Genomic DNA, 21747 nt, shown 5'->3' with positions numbered 1-21747 from the left:
GTATACATAGCAATAGTCATCTAGACTACAACTACAACCTGTAGCCATTGTCAAGGGTCTTAAATGGAAGAAGGTTCCCTTCAAGCATCACTATTACTATTGCTGATATTCGGGATTCAGGAGTCAAACAACCCCTAAACCTAATTATTAAACTTCAGTGCATAACTCCGACATACTATTCGGGATTCAGGAGTCAAACAACCCCTAGACATAATTATTAAACTTCAGAACATAACTCGGACATGATATTCGGGATTCAGGAGTCAAACAACCCCTAAACATAATTATTAAACTTCACAATATTCGGGATTCAGGAGTCACACAACCCCTAGACATAATTATTAAACTTCAGTGCATAACTCGGACATGATATTCGGGATTCAGGAGTCAAACAACCCTTAAACCTAATTATTAAACTTCAGTGCATAACTCGGACATGGTATTCGGGATTCAGGAGTCAAACAACTGCTAAACATAATTATTAAACTTCAGTGCATAACTCGGACATAATATTCGGGATTCAGGAGTCAAACAACCGCTAAACATAATTATTAAACTTCAGTGCATAACTCGGACATGATATTCGGGATTCAGGAGTCAAACAACCGCTAAACCTAATTATTAAACTTCAGTGCATAACTCGGACATGATATTCGGGATTCAGGAGTCAAACAACCCTTAAACATAATTATTAAACTTCAGTGCATAACTCGGACATGATATTCGGGATTCAGGAGTCAAACAACCCCTAAACATAATTATTAAACTTCAGTGCATAACTCGGACATGATATTCGGGATTCAGGAGTCAAACAACCCCTAAACATAATTATTAAACTTCAGTGCATAACTCGGACATGATATTCGGGATTCAGGAGTCAAACAACCGCTAAACCTAATTATTCAACTTCAGTGCATAACTCAGACATGATATTCGGGATTCAGGAGTCAAACAACCCTTAAACATAATTATTAAACTTTAGTGCATAACTCGGACATGATATTCGGGATTCAGGAGTCAAACAACCCCTAAACATAATTATTAAACTTCAGTGCATAACTCGGACATGATATTCGGGATTCAGGAGTCAAACAACCGCTAAACATAATTATTAAACTTCAGTGCATAACTCGGACATACATAATTATTAAACTTCAGTGCATAACTCGGACTTGGTATTCGGAATTCAGGAGTCAAACAACCCCTAAACATAATTATTAAACTTCAGTGCATAACTCGGACATGAATGACGGCTCAAATCACGCAGCTTGTTGAGAAGAAATGTGCTGCTAGTTTTCAAAGTGATCTGTCTTGAGATTTTGCCTGGCGGTCATAAAATGGCTGAAAAAATCCCATAGACTTGTATTGAAGGAGGAACCGGAGCCTTGGGGGTGACATCTTTTTGACTTAAGACTCTCAAGTGGCCTTTCATTTCAGTAATTTAATATCTAGTACATTTATTTGAAAAAATATACTAGACTTGAAGACAGACACTACAAGTAATAAAATAAAGCACAGTTGTTTTTCACAAGGGCAATTTGCTCCCAAGTGCAGGTAGTCCCGGTGTTTGTATTTGTGCAGTACAAATCCTTTCTCACCAATTTACAGTATAACATGAGAAACCAGTACAGATATTGCCAGAAAGCGCTCAGCAGGCTGATTTTGTTTGTCGACAGTACAATTTATTTACTCTGTTCCCATGGTAATCGAGTAGCACACAGATAAACCACCAGTGGCGGCTGAAAATGGTGTTAGGACCTTGTGTACTTTCAGAAAACCTTTTGCCATCAGTCTTTGTAATGAAGAAGATTTGTCTTGCGCTGAAAACTGAACTAGACAGGGTTCAAAACTAGATTGAAATTGCCGTTGGAGTTATGGAGTAATCAGGGTATGGAGGATAGATGTATAAGCCTGTCGAACGGTTTTGCAGCACAAATCCCTCTACCATTAATCACAACGCCAAGCACGTGTAGCGGGAGCGCAGAGGAAATGAATATCTGGAAAATACAGAGAATACTCAAATATACGCACCTTATTCACTGGATGCCATTGAGCAACTATTGATTTTTCCAAAGCCTTAAAGGTTCAGCTCAGAATGAAATTCATGTCATCATTTACATGCCGTTTCAAACCTACATTTCTTTCTTCTAGAAGATATTTTGAAGAAAGCTAGGGTCCAGATAACGTCAGGCACCACTGACTTTTATTGTATATGGACTGAAAAAAAAAAATAGAGATATATATATTTTTTAAAATATTGTTTGTGTCCCACAGAGGAAAGAAAGTCAGAAAAAAATGGATCGGCATGAGGGTGAGTACATGACATAATTTTTAAATTAACAACCCTTAAACAACCCTTTTAAATTAGTTGCTTCTAAAGTTACTTCCCACTGTATCCTCCAGGTTGTATTGTGCACCTCCGATTTTCTTATTAATTTTGTTGTTTGGCTTCTAGTCCAATGCTTTGCAACTCAGGGAGAGTTTTGGCCGTTCATTTACACATCAACAGTGTTTTGGGGGCCTGAAAGTGGAAACTTTTGAAAACGGGATTCAAAGTGCATGTTTTTGAAAACGATACCGTTATCGTCTCTGTGTAAACTACAAAAACGAAAACATTTTGAAATGGTAATGTCACGCGCATGCGTATTAAGTGTTCAGTCTATAGATGCGTAGTGTTTCTTTACAAAGTGACATCGCCATAGGCGTCGATTTCGGGGGGGTCGGGGGGGACGCGTACCCACCAGATTTCGTCATGAGTCATTTTGTACCCACCACTTTTAACTTCCGTCCATATTAATTTGACTTTTGGTTTGATTTTTTTGACTGTTTTCAGTGGTTGTGAGGAGCAATATGAGAGAGAAATGTGGTAATCATTGACTGACCCAACAAAAAAACATTATAATATTCATTTTATTTTATTTTCCCTGTTTGCATTTATGAGGGAAAAAACAACGTGTCAGTTCTCGGTTACGGACGTCAGCGCTCTGAAAGCGGCACTAAAAGACTGCTTTAAAACTTTCACAGAGACCTCAAACAGAACAGCTGCCTTTCTTTAAAGTGAATTTCGTTTTGTATTAATTATATCTTAATTTTAATCAATGTTTAATGAACCAATTGCCTGGATTTAATAAATAAGAAGTAAATATAGCAGAATCACGACATGGAGGCGCCGGCGAGTGAACTGGAGTTCGTCTCATAAATTAACCGAAACTCAGCGTATAATGCACATTCACATTCACAGTGTATTTAGACACATTTAGACGCATTCATAATCATTACTTTTACCGGTTCTTTGTGGCAAGCTTTATGCATGCGTTCGTGCGCTTGAGTGCGGCTATATTACGTAAGCTCATTATCCTGTAGGCTATATAATTAATTAAATTAATATAAAGGGGCGATTTGTCCACGAATGACTTAAATGAACAACTAGCCTACTACTCGACTACGAAAAAAACTTTTAGTCGGAAGCAGCCCTTATTCCACATATTTTCGAACCAGGCAACAGGACATCTGGGTTGAGCAAGCGACCCATGCAGAATGAACGAGCGGAGCCGAATATTCAGAAATGCGTTCTCCACTCACGAGCTCTGATCGGAACAAACCCGAACCTCACTGTCTGCTGAACTTGCGCAGAAACATCAAAATATAACCAGCTTTTTAAAATGTTTTTTAAGACTAAACACTATTTTAGCACAAATTATGAGCTTATTGGCGATTTATTTTATAATTATTGACAAAATTGAAAGTTTTGGGTGGGCCTGTTGAAAAGTGGGGCCGTGCCTGAGCTACAGGACATCGTCTTTCAAAACATAACCTGCACGAAAGAGAGAAAAAAAATGAATGCGTCATTGTACCCAGCACTTCTGAAAATGCACTTCCGAATGCGTCTCTGTCCCCAGCACATTTCAAACCAAACTGACACCCATGGACATCGCCATCTACTGGCCTGGCATGAATAATATAGTGATTTTAGTCATTTTCGCCGATCTGTGTGAACAGCATCGTTTTGACAATGTTGTCATCTGTACAAAGAAAAAACACAAAGGTAAAACTTTTCCGTTTTTAGTACATCGTTGTCGTGCAAAAAGATAACTGAAAAAGTTAAGTTGATTAGGAGCAGTGGCCCTCTAGGAACTGTGTTTGAGACCACTGTTTTAGAGAAAACCCTATAAACCCTGTTAGTGCTGGTTCTGTTCACTCACTCACACACACACACACGCACACACACACACACGATGCTCACAGTGCTATGAAGCATTATATGTTCACGCTTGGAGTCAGATCAGTGGAGACACTAAGGGCTCGAGGCTCGGTCCTTGGTGCTGCATTCACAGTGAGCACGAGTCAAAATGCAATCAAAATTGCCCTTATTGTGCACGTTTCTTCTGTGCATAAAAATGTTTGTCCTGATAATCTTTTATCAAAAGAATAACTTGCTCCACCTCGTTTGTTTTAGCTGGCATCACAAACGGCCTTTCACTTGTTCATCCCCCACCCTCTCCAGCCACCTGCTTGATGTAACGGATAAAATTGAAGTTTGAGACTTTTTATCATTAAATAAATATCATTATTTGTGTTTTCAGTATATGTTTCATTCAGAAATATGGCAGATTATGGAAGTAAACAGGATTGCAAATGATATTGTCTGTGTGTCTCTATGCACGAAAGGTATTTTCTAGCTGGTCATATAATCCTGGATTCAGCTTAGGTCTGATAAATAAATATACTTATTTCAAACATTGCAGGATGCCTGACTAAGGTTGCTTGACCACAATTTTGCAATTGCATTTTTAATAAATTTCAGGTTTCTTTAAACTCAAGCAGTTAGAGGATTGTTTCTTCACAAACGTCACAGAATGAAATAATGTCACCACAGTTTAAACATTATATGACTAGACTCTTGACTGACTGTTGAATTTCTGGATATCAGATCTTGGTATTCAAATAATGGAGCTCATCTAGACAAAGGACACCGCTGTGTGTGTCTGAATACTCACATCTAATATGACAGTCTCACGCATTGGCCAGTATTTTGGGCATTTTCAGCTTATCGGCATCTTCCGAAAACCTCTTTTATATAAACAAATATATATATATATCAAATATGTAAATACTGAGTAAATGTTCTGTAAAAATGTCAGTGTAAAATCTCAACTGTAAATGCATCTATCCCACATTATATCTGCCCTGTAATAACCCATATTACTCATTAAGCTTGCATCTAAATTTGTTGTCATCTGGCCAGCAAAATCATGTCTGAACAATCCCGGTTATAAACAGGACGTTCAGTTTCATGCACTGAATGTACACTTTACGCCTGTGGGTTTGTGTGAGTGTGCATGTGCATGGCTATCCATGCATGCAAAATAAAAACAAGAAGTAAATGAATAACCATCTCTCTTTAGCATGTAACTGACATATGTCACTGTATATGTATATATGAATGGCATGCCTTCACTTGACTTATACCCTCTAACAGCAGCTCAAGATGTGTTTTGGCAGCCTATTGTTCTTCAGTGGATTGCTTCCTATGCAGATTACATAGTGAAGGGCTCAGCTGCATTGAGACCTTTATGTCAATAATAAGAAAACAACGAATGGATGCGCCGGGCTGTTTGCATGGACCAATAATGTGTTATTATAATACATGAATTATATTGCTCATATTCGAAGTAAAGTAAGGTTTTATGGAAGTAAGGCATCTGTATTACCTACACAGTATGGCAGTTCTTACTGTCAAATGACAATGGCAAATAAGAATGACACTGAGCATAAATATGCATATTTGATCAGTTATATTAATGTTAAATACAATGTCTCCTACCTTTCAAGGAGCAAATGATGCGCAAACCCCGCGCTGTCATTCCGTTGTGGTCAATGTTTATAACTAGAGCATCAGGAGCAATGCATGTATCTTTCAGCTCTCCTCTCTCTTATTTATATTTTAAAGCCTTGATAGTATTGATTCTAGCACACACGTCCGACAGAGCGACTGCTGTTGCCCTATTGTCTCTCCGTTGGTGGTGGATGTCAGTACTGACAGCTCTGTTCCAGCCCACCGCGTTATCCACCAATCAGAGAACAGACTGAACGAGCGCTGCACAGGCCCTTTGCGAAAACAACCAATCAGAGCGCAAACCGAGACAGCGCTGCACAAGCCCGACCAATCAGAGAAGAGAGCGATGGATCACTGGAGTCGGTGCATTCTGTCTCCGTACAGATTTCTTCTCTCGTGAGGCGCTTGGAGACTCAGAGACTGCAGTCGCACAGATAATAACACCGTAAAATATGGCGATTTCCAAACATATATTCATTACTTCAATGAGCTCATTTTTTCTGCATTATCACATTGTTTAAATTAATACATTTTTCTCTAACTGTGATTATGTACATTTCTGAAATACATAACTTAACCTCTGATAACAGATCTCTCTAAATTGTAATATGGACTCATGTATTTTCTGTAAAGATGCTTTGAAATGATGTGAATTGTGAAAAGCACTATACAAATAAATGTGAAAAAATCATGGAAACGTCAGGGAAATACATTACCAGCAATTAAATATTTATTTAGTAGGCTATGTCTACTTATTATGCTGGAAACTTTGAGAATGCAATGCCCATAAAATGATTAATTTCATCCTTTAAATAATTTGAGTAACTCTGGGTTGAGTACTCATTGTAAGTGTCATGGCCATTCATTGGTCAAGATGTGGGAACTCTTTAGCATTTAAACTATATATCATATGTTGATGAATTAAAGGTGAGGCGGAGGATGGTTAGCGTTTGCATGTGTTCATTTGTTGGTTAAAATAGGCTACCTTTGTCCTCATTGACTTTTCAATCTTTGTGTCAAAAAGTAATCTCCCCCAGACAGGTAAAAATGTTACAATAATTTCGAAATGTTTTAAATCAATGTTAGTTAATATTAGAACCAGATTCATTTTGATACACATTTTGTGATCCATTAATTAGGGGTGAATTCAGGCAATCTTTCCATTGAGACTTGTCACCCCTATGTCTGATGAAAAGTGTGTGAGTGGGGATTTTGGGTTTGATAAATGTAATATAAGAATAATACATTTTTCATAATGGATCAGAACTGCATGATAAATAAAGATAAATATGTAATATGCAACTTGTATAGTGTGTACATAATAATAATAATAACAGAATACTTAGCCTATATAAACACTATACACATGCCTATATCTGCATGTGTCATGAAGGCCTGGTGTTCTGCTTATGTGATGGATGTAAAGCAGCTTAACTCATGCCAAATTACTCTGATTAATCGCTAATGCGCCGTCCACACACACTCAACTCCTTCATACTCTGATATTAAACTATCTAGCACTAGGAAGATTCCCAGTGTAAAACTGACTCCAGAGACAGAGAAAAGGCTTCAACATCACAAATTGAATGCGAGTTAACTAAGTTATTGTTGCTTTGTGCTGGATGGGAATGAAGGAGAACAGATTGCTTTATCTGAGAACATTTAATTATGTCTTGCACGAGGAAAGCCTGCATGTGTGTGAGTGTTGCATAGCTCAGATGAGTGTTTGCGTGCGCACATTATCAACATGCATATAGGCAGCTTATGTTGAGCCTCGATATGCTTGCATGCATGCTTGACTAAATAGATTATGCAGGACTCAGAGCAAACCCTTGTTGTGAAGCATTTATATCTTATACACAGTCGTCATATATTTAAGCAATATCACACGAAAGTCATTTTACTGAATATCAGCACGGCTGACTGTAGCTCAGTGAATATAAGTTAATATTGAGTTAAATATTAAAGAAAAATCGCACAAATAAGTAATGAGGAATATCAATTAACAACATGCACTTACTATAGGCTTAGGGTTAGATTGTAATTATAATTTACTGTCATTACTATAATAAATGATGTGTAAAAAAATAAATAAAGTGTTACCGTTTGAAAATATATCCAGTAGAATTTGTTTTGTTGCCACACTGTAAAAAAACAAACAATATATCAATATATATATATATAATTTATATACTCATAAATTGAAAATAAAATAAAATAAAGCTGTTCACGGTGCAATAAAAAAGTGATTAATTCATGAAAGTTCTTACATACAGCCCCTTTAATATTCCACATTTTATATTTTTATATTCATTAAAAATATATATATTAAAAACACAATTCAGAATTATGTAGTGACAAAAATATAAGAACCAAATTAAATCACATTGGAGCTTCTTCTGTGTCTATATTCCAGCTCTGCCCACTACGATGCTTGTTAAACTGAATTGAATTGTAAGGCTGTTTTTCTTCACTATCTGCTCCAACTAATCAATAAAAAAAAGAATAAAAAAATAGTTTTGTAAAAAATAAATAAATAAATACATAGACATCATTTCAAGGTTTTTAAGATCCGTAAATCGTGTCCAAACCTTTGAGTCACTGGTACTCAGCTGTGTCTCTACAACCCCATATTGTTGGAAGTGTGTGTGTGTGTGTGTGTGTGTGTGTGTGTGTGTGTGTGTGTGTGTGTGTGTGTGTGTGCGTGTGTGTGTGTGTGTGTGTGTGTGTGTGTGTGTCTTGTCAACACTGTCTTGTACAGCACTAAATAAATTCCTTCAAAATCTTGTAATGAGCTCCCCAAGGCTCGACAGATTCAACCGTGTGACAGCGGTAGCCATGGTGAGGGTCATTCACTCACACACACACACACACACACACACACACACACACACACACACACACACACTTACTGTTCACAAACGTGTTTTAGGATCACGCTCAGTAAATCTCTGCGAGGCTCCTGAGCATCAGAGCTTGTTTCGCTCTACATTTGGAGATTCTGCTTGTGATGATGAAGACTGTGAAATCTCCTGTTAAATGTGCATGTTACTTTCTCAAACAAGGTCAACGTGCCGCCACACCAATGCTGTGTGTATGTTTCTCCACTGTGAAACAGTGGAAGATTAATTTTTTCACAGTTCGGCAGACAGAAGTCCTGTGCAATTTTGTATATTTGACAGTGAGGAGACTGACTGACTGACCATCTTTCACAACATTCATGCCTGAGAACCTTTTGTAAAATAAATTATTTTTCAATAAATACTGTCATGCATCCTTTTCTTTCACCATTTCTTTTTTCCTTTGTCTTATATAACTTTATAAATTTGAGTTTAATCAACTTAAATCATTTACGGCAATCGGTTTCCTAAACCCATTTGAGTATCTATATAGTTGTTAAGACTTGATTAGATTTATTAAATGAACTCAAACCAGTTGAAATTACTTTAAAAGTTTAATGGAATGAACTTAAAATATTTAAGTTACATATACTCAAAATGATTGACTAAACCAACACTAAATTATGAGTGAATATGACTCAATATATATAAGTTCACAATACTCATATGCATTTATTTTTAAACTTAAATGGTTTGCCGCAATCAGTTTCCTCATTTGGTTTGAGTTGAGTTAACTTGTTGGGTTTTACAGTGTGCTCTTATGTCTGGTGAAGTGTTTTTTTGTCAGTAAATGCACACTGTGTAACGCTCACATGGAGCACAAGGTGAACGCTGTGACTGGACTGCATTGTTCGAAACACTTCAATCAATACTGTATTGAGTGTGCAAAACCAGACTCTTTCTTTATTGCTCTTTTGACAACATCTCTATTCATCTTCAGTTCATACACACACACACACACACACACACAGAGAGAGAGAGAGAGAGAGCTCAAAAGATTGAGGTTGATAAGATTTGTTTACTGTTTTTGAAAGAAGTCTCTTATGTTCACCAAGGTTGCATTTATTAAAAAAAAAAAAAAAAAAAAGAAAACCAGTAATATTGTGATATATATATATATTATTTCAATATAAAAATAACTGTTTTCTATTGTAATATATTGTAAAATGTAATGTATTCCTGTGATCAATGCTGAATTTTCAACATCATTACTCCAGTCTTCAGTGTCACATGATCCTTCAGAATCTGAATTATCACATTTCACCTTAGAACTCAGAGTCAGAAATGTTAAGGAATCCTTAATAATTATAAGCAGAGTCAGTTTTCTGAGCCCAATGTATCAACAAAGCAATTACTTGGAAATCAACATAACTAAATCTAAATTTCTAAAGCATGGCATGAACATGAAACTCAAAGCAGTGGACAACAGCATCAAAAGATGACAAAGCTTGACAAACACACAATGGCAAAATTAGGGCTATAAATACACAGACTACTAATGAGCAACACCTAAATGAGTAATGAAATCAATAAACCAATGAGAAAGTAACAAATGAAAACAAAAGCACATGGCATGAACACAAGGGAAACGTGGGGGATCACATGACACATGACAACAAATAGCCCAACCAAACACCAGCCTTACAATAATGGTCACTGGATAGATTTGTGGCTTTGACTGTCAGCTAAATTGACTGATTTATGAGGTAATCCTCAGTGTGTGAGTGACTAGCTCTGACGGCCATCATCGGCCAGTCGCATGGCTGTAATTCAGTCCCAATCCCGATCCCCTAGAGTGCAGTGCTCTCAGAACGAACATTAGCCTATGACAGCTATCCTGATCGGTGGCTCTTCCAGTTTTGCCGTGACCCATGTTACAATTTCACTACTTGTCAGTTCCTCTCTCCCCTTTTTAACGTTGCAGTGAATCATATTCTCGAGAATGGGAAAAAGACGTCCTTTGGGCTTTCTCTGACTGCTGGTGATTTTCCCTTCCAGTGATGGATCTGACCGAGATAAATGGGTAACACTTTATTTTGATGGTCCCTCGGTTGACTATAAGTAACTTTGCAACTACATGTCAACTAACTCCCAGTATTAGTAAACTCTCTGCCTAATATCTGCTAACTCTTTATTGTGATGCTCCCCAACAGACATTCTACTGACTATAAGTAACTTTGCAACTACATGTCAACTTATTATAACTCTCTACTAGTACTTTACTAATACTCTAAAGGTGATAATACACAGGGCAACTTTTTGAGCAATGTTGCTGAGAAATGTTACCATCTCTAATGAGAGTAAGCAGACATGTAAGTGCAACTATACTTATAGTCAACAGAATGTGTTAAAGGGACGGTGGACCATCAAAATAAAGGGAAACCGATAAATGTTACATAATTGTGCCTTGGCAAATGAGTGTTTGAATAGTGGAAGGGCACTCTGGAGGGAATTGGACGGGTAATATTTTGGCTTTTTTAGCGAGTGGCTGACAGACAGACTGTGACGTTTGCAGTCTGTTGTTCATATGGCACCCAGCCACAATCGAATCCAAGACAGAAGCACGTTCTCCTCCTCTCAGACCCACGGGTTCAGAAAAACAGTCCCCAAATCACAGCAATTCCCTCTGGGACCAAATCTCGCCGCGCAGGAGCCGAAGAACAATGAGCAATCTCTGTGAACAAGGCACTTCCTCTGAAAACAAGCGTCCGATAGCAGTAATGGGCAATTGTGACACCCCACCCATTTAGAGAACAAGGGTCGTGGTCAGAAAATGGTGATTTTTTTTCAGCATTTCATTTGAAAAGGTTACTGACTTTCAAGAAGACGTATTTTCCCACCACAGGAACAAAGGAACAGGGCCGTGATTGTAACTGCAATACATATTGGTGGACCACCGTACAGGGATTAGGGGTCAACAAGTATGCGTTTTCAGTTATAAAACAACGATTCCCAATGCTAACTCTTTAGTTTACAACTCTAAAAAGTAGCAATACTTCACCCTTTACCCAACATTAAACTTTGTCATTAAGTTTGGAATTCATTCTGATACTGATATAATCTTTCTGTTTCAGAGAGTCTTACATTATATCACATATTAAAACAGCAAAAATGTTATCCATGACATATTTCTTCTTGGTTTTGTGCCAACCCTGTTACATCAGATTTGAATCATTCAGGGTTGAAACATTTCTTAATAATATAAATGTTGAATACGGTTGTGCTGCTTAAAGAGATAGTTCATCCAAAATTGAAAATCTCAGTTGATGGGCCCCATTGACTTCAATACTATGGATATCAATATCAACTGTTTGGTTTGTACTGACATTCTTCAAAATATCTTCTTTTGTGTTCAGTAGAAGAAAGAAATTCATACAGGTTTGTACAAACTTGAGGGTGAATAAATTACAGAATCTTCATTTTTGGGTGAACTAGTCTTTTAAGTTTTTTTTATTTTTTTTTGTTTTTTTCTGAATTCTTTGATAAATAGAGTTCAAATAAAAGTTCAAAAGAACAACATTTATTTGAAATAGAAATTCAGTGAATCCTTTATGAAGAAAAGTGTTAATTTCTTTAAACAGAATTGTACTGAAAGAATAAATATCGAGTTCCAGTCATGAAACTTTAGAAGGCACAGAATTTTTTTTTTTAAACACAAATTTTGTTTATCATGAAGTTGAACTGTGGCCTGTAAAACCTGTAAACACAATGGAAGTATAAATATAATCAAATGCTGAAGGAACCTGAAATATAAACTTGCTTTTGTTTGATCTATGTGGTTCAAAACGTGGTGTGATGTCAGAAATATCAAACAACTATTGTTATGGGGTGTGGGGGGGGGGGGGGGGTCGCATCATAATAGGGTTGAACAGAAAGCGAAGGTAAAAGACAAAAATGCTTCTGCAACTTTTTTTTTTTAGAAAAACCTAAAATAATTACTGTAAGTATACATTCATTTAACATGTAGGTAGACTATTTTTCACAACCCACTTTATATTTATAAGATCTGTTTTTCTATATAACCATTTAAAATGTAGATAACGGATATAAATGGTTACATGCAAACTGAAAGATATTTAGATGAAAAACATCACAATATTTTTGATTGAAAATTTACAGTATGCACTTAACCGAGTCCAATCTATCATAAAAATGTGACTATGTTGTGTACCCTGTTAAGTCATGAGGACACAAATGGGGTGCAAATGGCACCGTTTCCTGAGAATGACTCACAGAAAACAGACAAAAAGAGCTATTTGTGTACAACATAAAATAGGATTATATTGTAAAATGGGATGTTCAAACCCACCAGGCGAGCGCTGCCACACGTGAGAGGTGAACACGTTTGGCAGCGGTTCCTCCTGTAGCTCCTGCCATGTGCTGAATACACAGACAACACGGGATGGTGCTATATGGGAGAAGCTGTCCTTCAAGATCTGGATATTTTAGTTCGCAAGAGTGTGAGATTTGTATTCACGTGCCGACCCCACCACCCTTTCACACACGTGAATGAGAGAATGAGATGCTGCTATCGTAAAAAAATGTAACTCATTTTTGAGGGCACATTATATGCACCCTCAGGGGCTGTTATTTAAAACATTATCTTGCTGTCATTTTGGCTTCAGAGCATTTTCAATGCTCAATGTGAAGGATAACTATCAAATAATTAGGTATGTGTTCTCATTTCAATTTTTTTTTCTTCCCTTCCTGAAATTGCTTGTTCAGTTCAGTTTCAGTAAAGGGTTAGTTCAGGGTTAGTTCAGCCAAAAATGAAAATTTAATTTACTGAATTATTATTATTTTTTTCACTCACCCTCTTGTCGTTTCAAACCCATAAGACTGTCATTCATCTTCGGAACACAAAGGAAGATATTTTTAATTTCTGTTTCTTCATTGAAAGTCTGTTTCACAAAAACCTTGAAACTTTAAAAGGTTCATAAATGTGCCATAGAAATAAAGAATAATCAAATGGTTCAAATATGGGAAACAAAAGCTCCAAAAAGTTTTGCTATAATTATCTTTCAAAAGAGGGACAGAAATCTCCCAAGCTTCATTAAAAATATCTTCATTTGAGTTCCGAAGATGAATTAAAGTCGTACGGGTTTGGAACCACATGGGCAAGTAATTAATGACAATTTTCATTTTTGGGTGAACTATCCCTAGATAGGTATATAATGATTAGGTTTCCCTCATTAATGATTATGTTCACCTGTGTCTTGTTTGGTTCCTCAGTTCACCATGTACATTTATATCCCAAGATTGGTTCTGCTCTTTGTCCGTTCTGGTCATTGTTAATTGTGATTCTGTGTTTGCGTTGATCTTGAGTTTGCTCGATCTTGACTCTTTCTGTGTTTTCACTGTTATGCGGTAGGTGGCGCTATTACACATCTTCTGAAAGACTACAGAATCTCCTGGTCAAAACACACGTGAAAAAGAAGCAGAAACAAGCGATTTCATATGAAATCATATGTATATGTAAAATAATGCGATGTTGGATATAGGATATATAAATATAGGACAGACAGTGTGGTAGATTTTTCTCTATTTCGCACCTGACCTAAGTCTACCTGGGTCTCGTCTAAAATCAACGTCCCCGAACGTCTACAGTCGACATTAGTTTCTCTGGGTCTCGTCAGTCGACGTCCCTGTTCAATAATATTTATACTCTAGCGCGTCTACAGTCGACCTCGGCCGAGTCCCCTAACTCTAACTTGTTCCCCCATCTAACTTGCTGTGCAGCAATAATAACCAGACAGACTTCAGCAAATGTCCTCTAAATGCTTTAATCACAGCCGGGAGAGTTCTCGAGCAATTCTCAGAGAATCTCCCAAGAAGAAGCACGGCCGGAGGATCTCAGACAAATTTCAGAGAGAATCCCCCCAGCAAATGGAATACATCAGGTTTTATAGGATAAAGACAGACACAACAAATAAGATCAAGTGACGAACTTATGACTCAACTCACGTCACCTTCTATCAATATGATTGGTTCAATTGGTAAAGCAAGCCCTCACCTTTTTACCCTCTGTTACTGGCATAAGCAAAAATATCATTGTAAAGGGTTAAGAGCTCAGTTGATTACTCAGTATATCATGACATAATACAGAAAGTATTTTTGATTTTGTCATGGTCAGCACTTGAGAACACAAACAGACAAAGAACAGAACGTCTTAGAACATTGTGTTTCAACGTGTTAGATCTAAAAGGGGAAGTCAGGTTTAGATGTTAGAATTGTTAGAATCATGGATAATTTAAAATATATAGTTTATTATCTTATCTATTAAAAATCCATCACAACAGCATGAATTGGATCCAGTCTAGACATGTGATTCTTCTCATTTATACCCCGTCTGCTACATGCAGACCTTGTGCTGTGTTGCAGGAGGTTTGAAAAGTCACAATCACGTCTTTATTCTGGGAGAGCTGGCTGTCATTCTGCTGGAGAGAGGACACACGTGACATGATAGACATTGTTTGTTCACACACAGCTGAGACGTCCACACCTAAAGTCGAGATTTACATTAATTCAGTGTGTAAGCTCAAGGAAAAGAGAGCTTGCACACTAGGTCAATGAAAAAAATCTCACAAAATCTTTATTAAGAGGTCAAAAAGTGCTCAATGGAAAGGACTGACCTTTAATTAAGCTTTTTCTCTTTTTTTATCAGCTGATTTAAAGACTTAAATATAGACATGGTCAAACTGTCGAGGGTAAACTGTGCTTGAGCTGTCTGGATCTGACATGTCGAGTGAAGTACTTGATTCATCTGAGAGGAGGAAATAAGCAGTCTGTTCTTCTAGAGAGACTGCTTTCCACATCTGTATATCAATGAGTACAGCGCACGCTCTTTTTGATTCAAGTGAATGTGAATGTGACTTTTAAAGCACTCTAAGGTATTGTAAGGTACTTCAGACTGGAAATGATGTTGGTACGGTTCACGTTTCACATTACCATGCAGTTCGAGCTTCAATACTTCATTTGCTATTGGAGTCTCGCACTATAAACGGAAAGCGCATGTCTGTGCCTGAAGACTCAACAATAATCAAGAGTTTTAAAGTCACAGACTCCAAGACATTATGTTGGTGTAGTTCACGACTCGTTTTACTTCTGCAATCTAATACTTTTCCAAGTGAAGCAGAGTATCAAAAGTGAAAAAAGTGAGTGGAACTTAATTCTATCCATCGGAAATTGATTGGATCACGAGTAAGTGAGTTGAATGGAGCTGAAAATGAAAGTAATTACAGATTTTGAACTAGGTATTACATTTTGATTTTCCTTTGTCTTTGAAATAACATTCATGGATGAATTGTGCATAATAAGAGAAACGAGTATTCGCACAAAAATGATCACTTTTGATTGAAACATTGTGCCTGATATCTTTTGCTCATTAAGAAACCACAATTAGATCATAATAACCTAGCAAATTACAGACCCATTTCAAATCTTCCATTTATGTCTAAAATACTAGAAAAAGTTGTGTCCGCTCAATTGTGCTCTTTCTTGCAAGAAAATGATATCTATGAAAAATTTCAGTCAGGATTCAGGCCGCACCATAGCACTGAAACTGCGCTTGTTAAAATCACAAATGATTTACTATTAGCTTCTGACCTGTATCTCAATACTAGTTTTACTCGATCTTAGTGCGGCGTTCGACACTATAGATCACAAAATACTCTTAGATCGACTACAAAACTACACTGGTGTTCATAGACAAGCATTAAGCTGGTTTAGATCATACTTATCAGACCGCTACCATTTTGTCTGTTTAAATGGGGAAAAATCGAAGAGAACGTCAGTAAACTATGGAGTGCCGCAAGGATCTGTGTTAGGCCCTCTATTATTCTCAATATATATGCTGCCACTTGGTAATATTATAAGAAAACATGGAATTAATTTCCACTGTTATGCTGATGACACTCAAATATATATTTCATCAAGACCAGATGAAAACAATAAATTATCTAAATTAACAGAGTGTGTTAAAGATATAAAATATTGGATGACGTGTAATTTTCTGCTATTAAATTCAGATAAAACGGAGGTAATACTTATTGGCCCAAAAAACTGCCCACAAAACCTCTTACAATACAACTTTAATTTAGAAGGATGTCCTGTTACTTTATCCTCTACAGTAAAAGACCTGGGTGTTATACTAGACCGCAACTTGTCTTTCGAAAATCATATTTCATATGTTACAAGAACAGCCTTTTTCCACCTTAGAAACATTGCTAAGCTACATAACATGCTTTCTGTTTCTGATGCAGAAAAGTTAGTTCATGCATTCATGACCTCGAGACTAGATTACTGTAATGCTTTATTAGCCGGTTGTCCTGCATCCTCAATAAACAAGCTACAGTTAGTCCAAAATGCCACTGCTAGAGTTCTTTACTAGGTCAAGAAAATATGATCATTATAACACCAATTCTATCATCTCTACATTGGTTACCTATTAAGTTCCGTATCAATTACAAGGTATTGCTACTGACCTATAAAGCCCTAAATGGTTTAGCTCCTGGGTATTTAACGGATCTTCTATCGCCCTATAATCCATCGCGCTCTTTAAGATCACTAAATTCGAGGCTTCTGGTCATTCCTAGGATATCTAAGTCCACTAAAGGAGGGAGGGCGTTTTCACATTTAGCTCCTAAACTCTGGAATGGCCTTCCTGATATTGTTCGAGGCTCAGACTCACTGTCCCAGTTTAAAAATAGATTAAAGACGCATCTCTTTAGCCAAGCATTCACATAATACTTACCTTTTATACTACAGTTGAATCATATCGAATGCATTAATATTATGAACAGCAGCTATGCTAATTATTTCCCATCTGCTTTTCTGTTGTTATCTCGGGACGCTAGTCCCGAGGTAAATAGAGTTCGTCAATTCCAGTTTGTATCCAGCCTCTCATGGAGACTTCAGATGCCCCAACACCTGTGAAGAGACAACTCGACGCCTGTGAAGAGATGACTCAACGCTGGCGATATATTATGCCCTAAATTAATACATGATTTACTAACTGTATTTTTCTATGTACATTTCTGAAATGCACTTTCTGTAAAGCTGCTTTGAGACAATATGTATTGTGAAAAGCGCTATACAAATAAATTTGAATTGAATTGAATTTTGTGCTCCATAGCCAAAAGAAAGTCATACTGTATATAGGTTCGGAACAACATGTTCATTTTTAGATTAATGTTTTTCCAAATGACCTCAATTTTTTGCCTATTTATTCAAGGGTACAGAGCCAAAATTATTTCAACAGTTCACACGCCAATGTTTGTTTAAAAAAGGTAATTGATGCAATCAAATGGTTAATTTGTAACACCAAAATACTGTCTTTCCTTTAGTACTATCTTAGTTTAATATAGATGGCACGCTGGTAATTCAATTAGCAAAATCTCCTTTCCAAACATCTACAAAAATCAGTGCACACACTCATTCTCTGATATTAACAGCGCTGAATACAGCAGTGATCCAGTGCATGGGGAAAGGGTTTGATGTCCAACATGTAATCGCATTGACTCCATTGTTGTGTTTTTGCTTTCAGGCTGGTCTGAAATTGAAAGGGAGAGAGAAGGGGAAATGGCTTAAAGATGTGTGATCTATTCACAGAATGGTGTGTGAACACTCATCCACCTCGTGTCTGCCTATGGTTACATCTTTAAACAGAAACAGCATTTGGCTGCTTAACCTGCATCAGGAAAGCAATCATTTGAGCTTCAGCCACACGGCAGAAAATGACTCTATAACACAGAGAAGACCAGAGGCGAGAAGCAGAGGGGATTTAAAGGGTCATGAGACCCTAAAACTGAGTCGGCATGAAGCAGAAGTTGGTCTTGTCTCCCCTACTGTGACATCCAAGTGAAATCATCAGTGAAAAAAGTTCACGTAGTGTAACAGCGCAGCGCTTCTGTGTTGTACGTCACACGTAGGCTCACTACTGGTCATGTGTGTGATGCGTGTGATGTACAACACAGAAGCGCTGCGCTGTTTTACTACGTGAACTCACTCGAGGCCCAGAGAGAAGGAAATGAATAGTGGAATAAATAGTCTCTTTTTTTTTTTTTTTTTGCGCACAAAAAGTATTCTCGTCGCTTGATAAACTTAAGATTGAGCCACTGGAGTCACTTGGACTATATTAACGATGTGTTTAATAACTTCTCTGGGCCAGCAAGTTCCAATCCCTTAGAAGCCTATGGAGGAGTGATCCAGCTCTCAGGTTTAATCAAAAATATCTTAATTTGTGTACCGATGATGAACAAAGGTCTTACGGGGTTGGAACAACATGAGGGAGAGTAATTACTGACAGAATTTTCATTTTTGGGTGAAATATCCCTTTAACACTCTTCAGCAACAATGAAACACAAATGTGATGTTCAGTTAAAGGGGGGGTGAAATGCTCATTTTCACTCAATCTCCTGTTAATCTTGAGTACCTATAGAGTAGTATTGCATCCTTCATATCTCCAAAACGTCTTTAGTTTTATTATATTTAGAGGTGAAAGATTGGCTGTACCGAGTCTTTCCGGAAAAAACCGAGCGGCTGGGGGCGGGCCGTGTGGGCGGTGTGCTATAGCTGTGCTAACTGATCTAACAACAACACAGAGAGACATTTGAAGTAGTTTACTCACCGTGACTGCTCGATCCTTAAGCATTAGACGATCTGCAAATAAGTCGATCTGGGCTTTGTTTATAAAACAATCATCGTCGAAATGCAGGGAACAAAGAGTCGTGCACAACCTCCGTTGATGCTTCGAAAAAACAAACTCCATCCACTATTCCCTTAACGCTGGGTTCTTTGGGAATCTGTGCAGGGTTGTCTTGCCCTGCCAACCAAAAACCCACTTCTTTGGTGACATTGACTTCCCTAAAAGCCGAGCATAGCGCTTTGAGGTAACGTACTGCTTTCGCTCTCTTCTCTCTCTGGTCTGCGAGTGCGCGCGCGGCCGCGGAGAAGTGCCCTTAGGACCCATATAAGGAAATTCCGCTCTATCTTACGTAAGACAGAGCCATACTCGAAAAAAACTTTCCGAAACTTGTGACAAACCGGAAGGAGTATTTTTGGAACAAAAATACTCCTTCAAACGTACAACTTAACTTTTGAAACTTTGTCCATGTTTAGCATGGGAATCCAACTCTTTAACAGTGTAAAAAACTCAGTATGCATGAAACAGCAATTCACCAGTTTCATTCAGTCATTTCTTCTTATTAGTATGGTCACATTGGATCATCGAAGGTCAGCAGCAAAGACAACTGGTTAATAAAGTGAGATTGAATACATAAAGTATACGTGTGTAATTTAAAACATTTCATTATTGCAGGTTTTGAAAAATATTCTGACTTTGCATGTCAGTTTTTATTCATTTTGAGGAATACTGAATCTGTTTTTGTGATGAGTAAATGCCTGCTCACAATTAATACTAATCCAGTGCGAATAGGGCTTTAGTCTAAAACTAAAATAACTATCATGTTTACATTCAGCGCACACACCACCACACTCACGATTTCTGTCAACATGGAGACAGGAGAGCTGTCAGTCATTAAATGGGAAAACAAAGTAACTTGCATTACTTATTTGAAAAAGTAACTCAGATATTTTGTGGTAAATTTAAATGTAATGTGTTGCTTTACTAGTTACTTGGAAAAAGTAAAATCTGATTACTTAAGTCACGCTACTTGTAATACGTTACCATCAACACTGCTCCTGTCGTTCCAAACCTGTATGCATTTCTTTTATTCTGTGGAACATGAAAGATGTTCTGAAGAATGTTGATAAATAAAACATTGAGACATTTCTTTAAAAAAAAAAACCAATTGTGTTGCACAGAAGAAAGGAAGTAATAAAGGTTTGGATCGACATGAGGGTGAGTAAATAATGGCAGAATTTTCATTTTTGAGTCAACCATCTGTTTAAACCAGTTAAAAAAGCAAACCAGTTAGGGATTATCATTGTTATACTTTTAGTTTTAGAAGAGAGCAGTCATTATCTTTATCATTAAGGGGAAATCAATGCAATGTCACTGTTGTCTTATAGGGCTGCTTTGGAGTTGAAATTGAAGTTGTTTAATTAGTGATGAATTTTGCAACATTGACTGTTATTTTCCTGTTCATTACTGCGAAAGCTGCTTTGAAACAATCTGTATTGTGATTATTGTAAATAAATGTGACCCGAAACACAAAATACATAAAGTCTGAAAGCCTTGACATTTGTGAAAGCATCTCAAAGCCACGCCGCCGACCATCTGCCGCTGACAGGTTTGGTGTGTGAATGCCAGAGCCGCTGAACTGCTGTGCTGTAAAGACTGAGAAGCCTTCTGACAGCATATTGTGACACAGTGAGAGACGTGACAGAGAGCAGGGGACAAACACAGCCAGAGCAGGGCGCCACCTCCTGGTGGACTGAAACACTGCAGGACAGGCCTCAGTGAAGGATGCCGAAACACTGAGACGGATTATTTCAAGACAAATATTGCCAATCATAAAAATGCTCAATTTAGATTCAATAAAGCAGCACACAACTGATTTTTTGTTGTTGTTGCAAGGATCAAACCGATATCTCAGTGTGAATAAACATTACTGATCTGATCTCATTTTATTTTAAATATATTTACACGTAATCTCTTCTCATGACTCACTCTTGAGTCTGATGTCTTCTCATGACTCACTGCAGCTGGGGAGGTAAAAGCACGAAACATCATGATCTTTACCCTGAATTACAGTCAGGATGAGTCAACACAGCCAAATTTAGAGCCAGTCTGCAGATATCGGTCAGTTGGAGTTGACGGATTTTCACAGAAAACTGAAATATATGGCTCCGTCCCAAATATTATATGTCAATGCTTTTTTTCTCTCGCAAATGTCTTGGATTCCCCTGGGGAAAGGCAAAAGTTTTGTGAGGGAACGTATAGTTTTCGCGAGCGAAGACAAAGTTTCTTGGGGGGAATGCAGAAATTCTTTTAAAAAGAGAACGCAAAAGCATTAAAGGCACACTATGCAAGATTTGTACCTTAATATA

General features: G+C 37.4%; 2 protein-coding genes across 3 annotated transcripts in view; both read right to left on the bottom strand.

The window, feature by feature from the left end:
- unm_sa1261 (un-named sa1261) overlaps nt 1-6011 on the bottom strand; it is an 18278-nt gene extending 12267 nt beyond the window's left edge. The window contains exon 1 of the mRNA XM_079884995.1: nt 5825-6011. The gene's annotated coding sequence lies outside the window, so the exon portion shown is untranslated. The remainder of the gene's footprint in view (nt 1-5824) is intronic.
- LOC307160335 (splicing factor U2AF 65 kDa subunit-like) overlaps nt 1-21747 on the bottom strand; it is a 161556-nt gene that overhangs the window by 117079 nt on the left and 22730 nt on the right. Inside the window, exon 12 of one of the 2 annotated variants that reach the window (XR_013821531.1) lies at nt 18123-18286. The exons of the other annotated variant lie outside the window; for it this stretch is intronic. The gene's annotated coding sequence lies outside the window, so the exon portion shown is untranslated. Of the gene's footprint in view, nt 1-18122; nt 18287-21747 lie in introns of those variants that run through there. 2 annotated transcript variants of the gene reach the window in all.

This window comes from Squalius cephalus, assembly GCF_949319135.1.
Source record: "Squalius cephalus genome assembly, chromosome: 1".
NCBI lineage: Eukaryota > Metazoa > Chordata > Actinopteri > Cypriniformes > Leuciscidae > Squalius > Squalius cephalus.
This window is presented reverse-complemented; position numbering and strand designations above follow the sequence as displayed.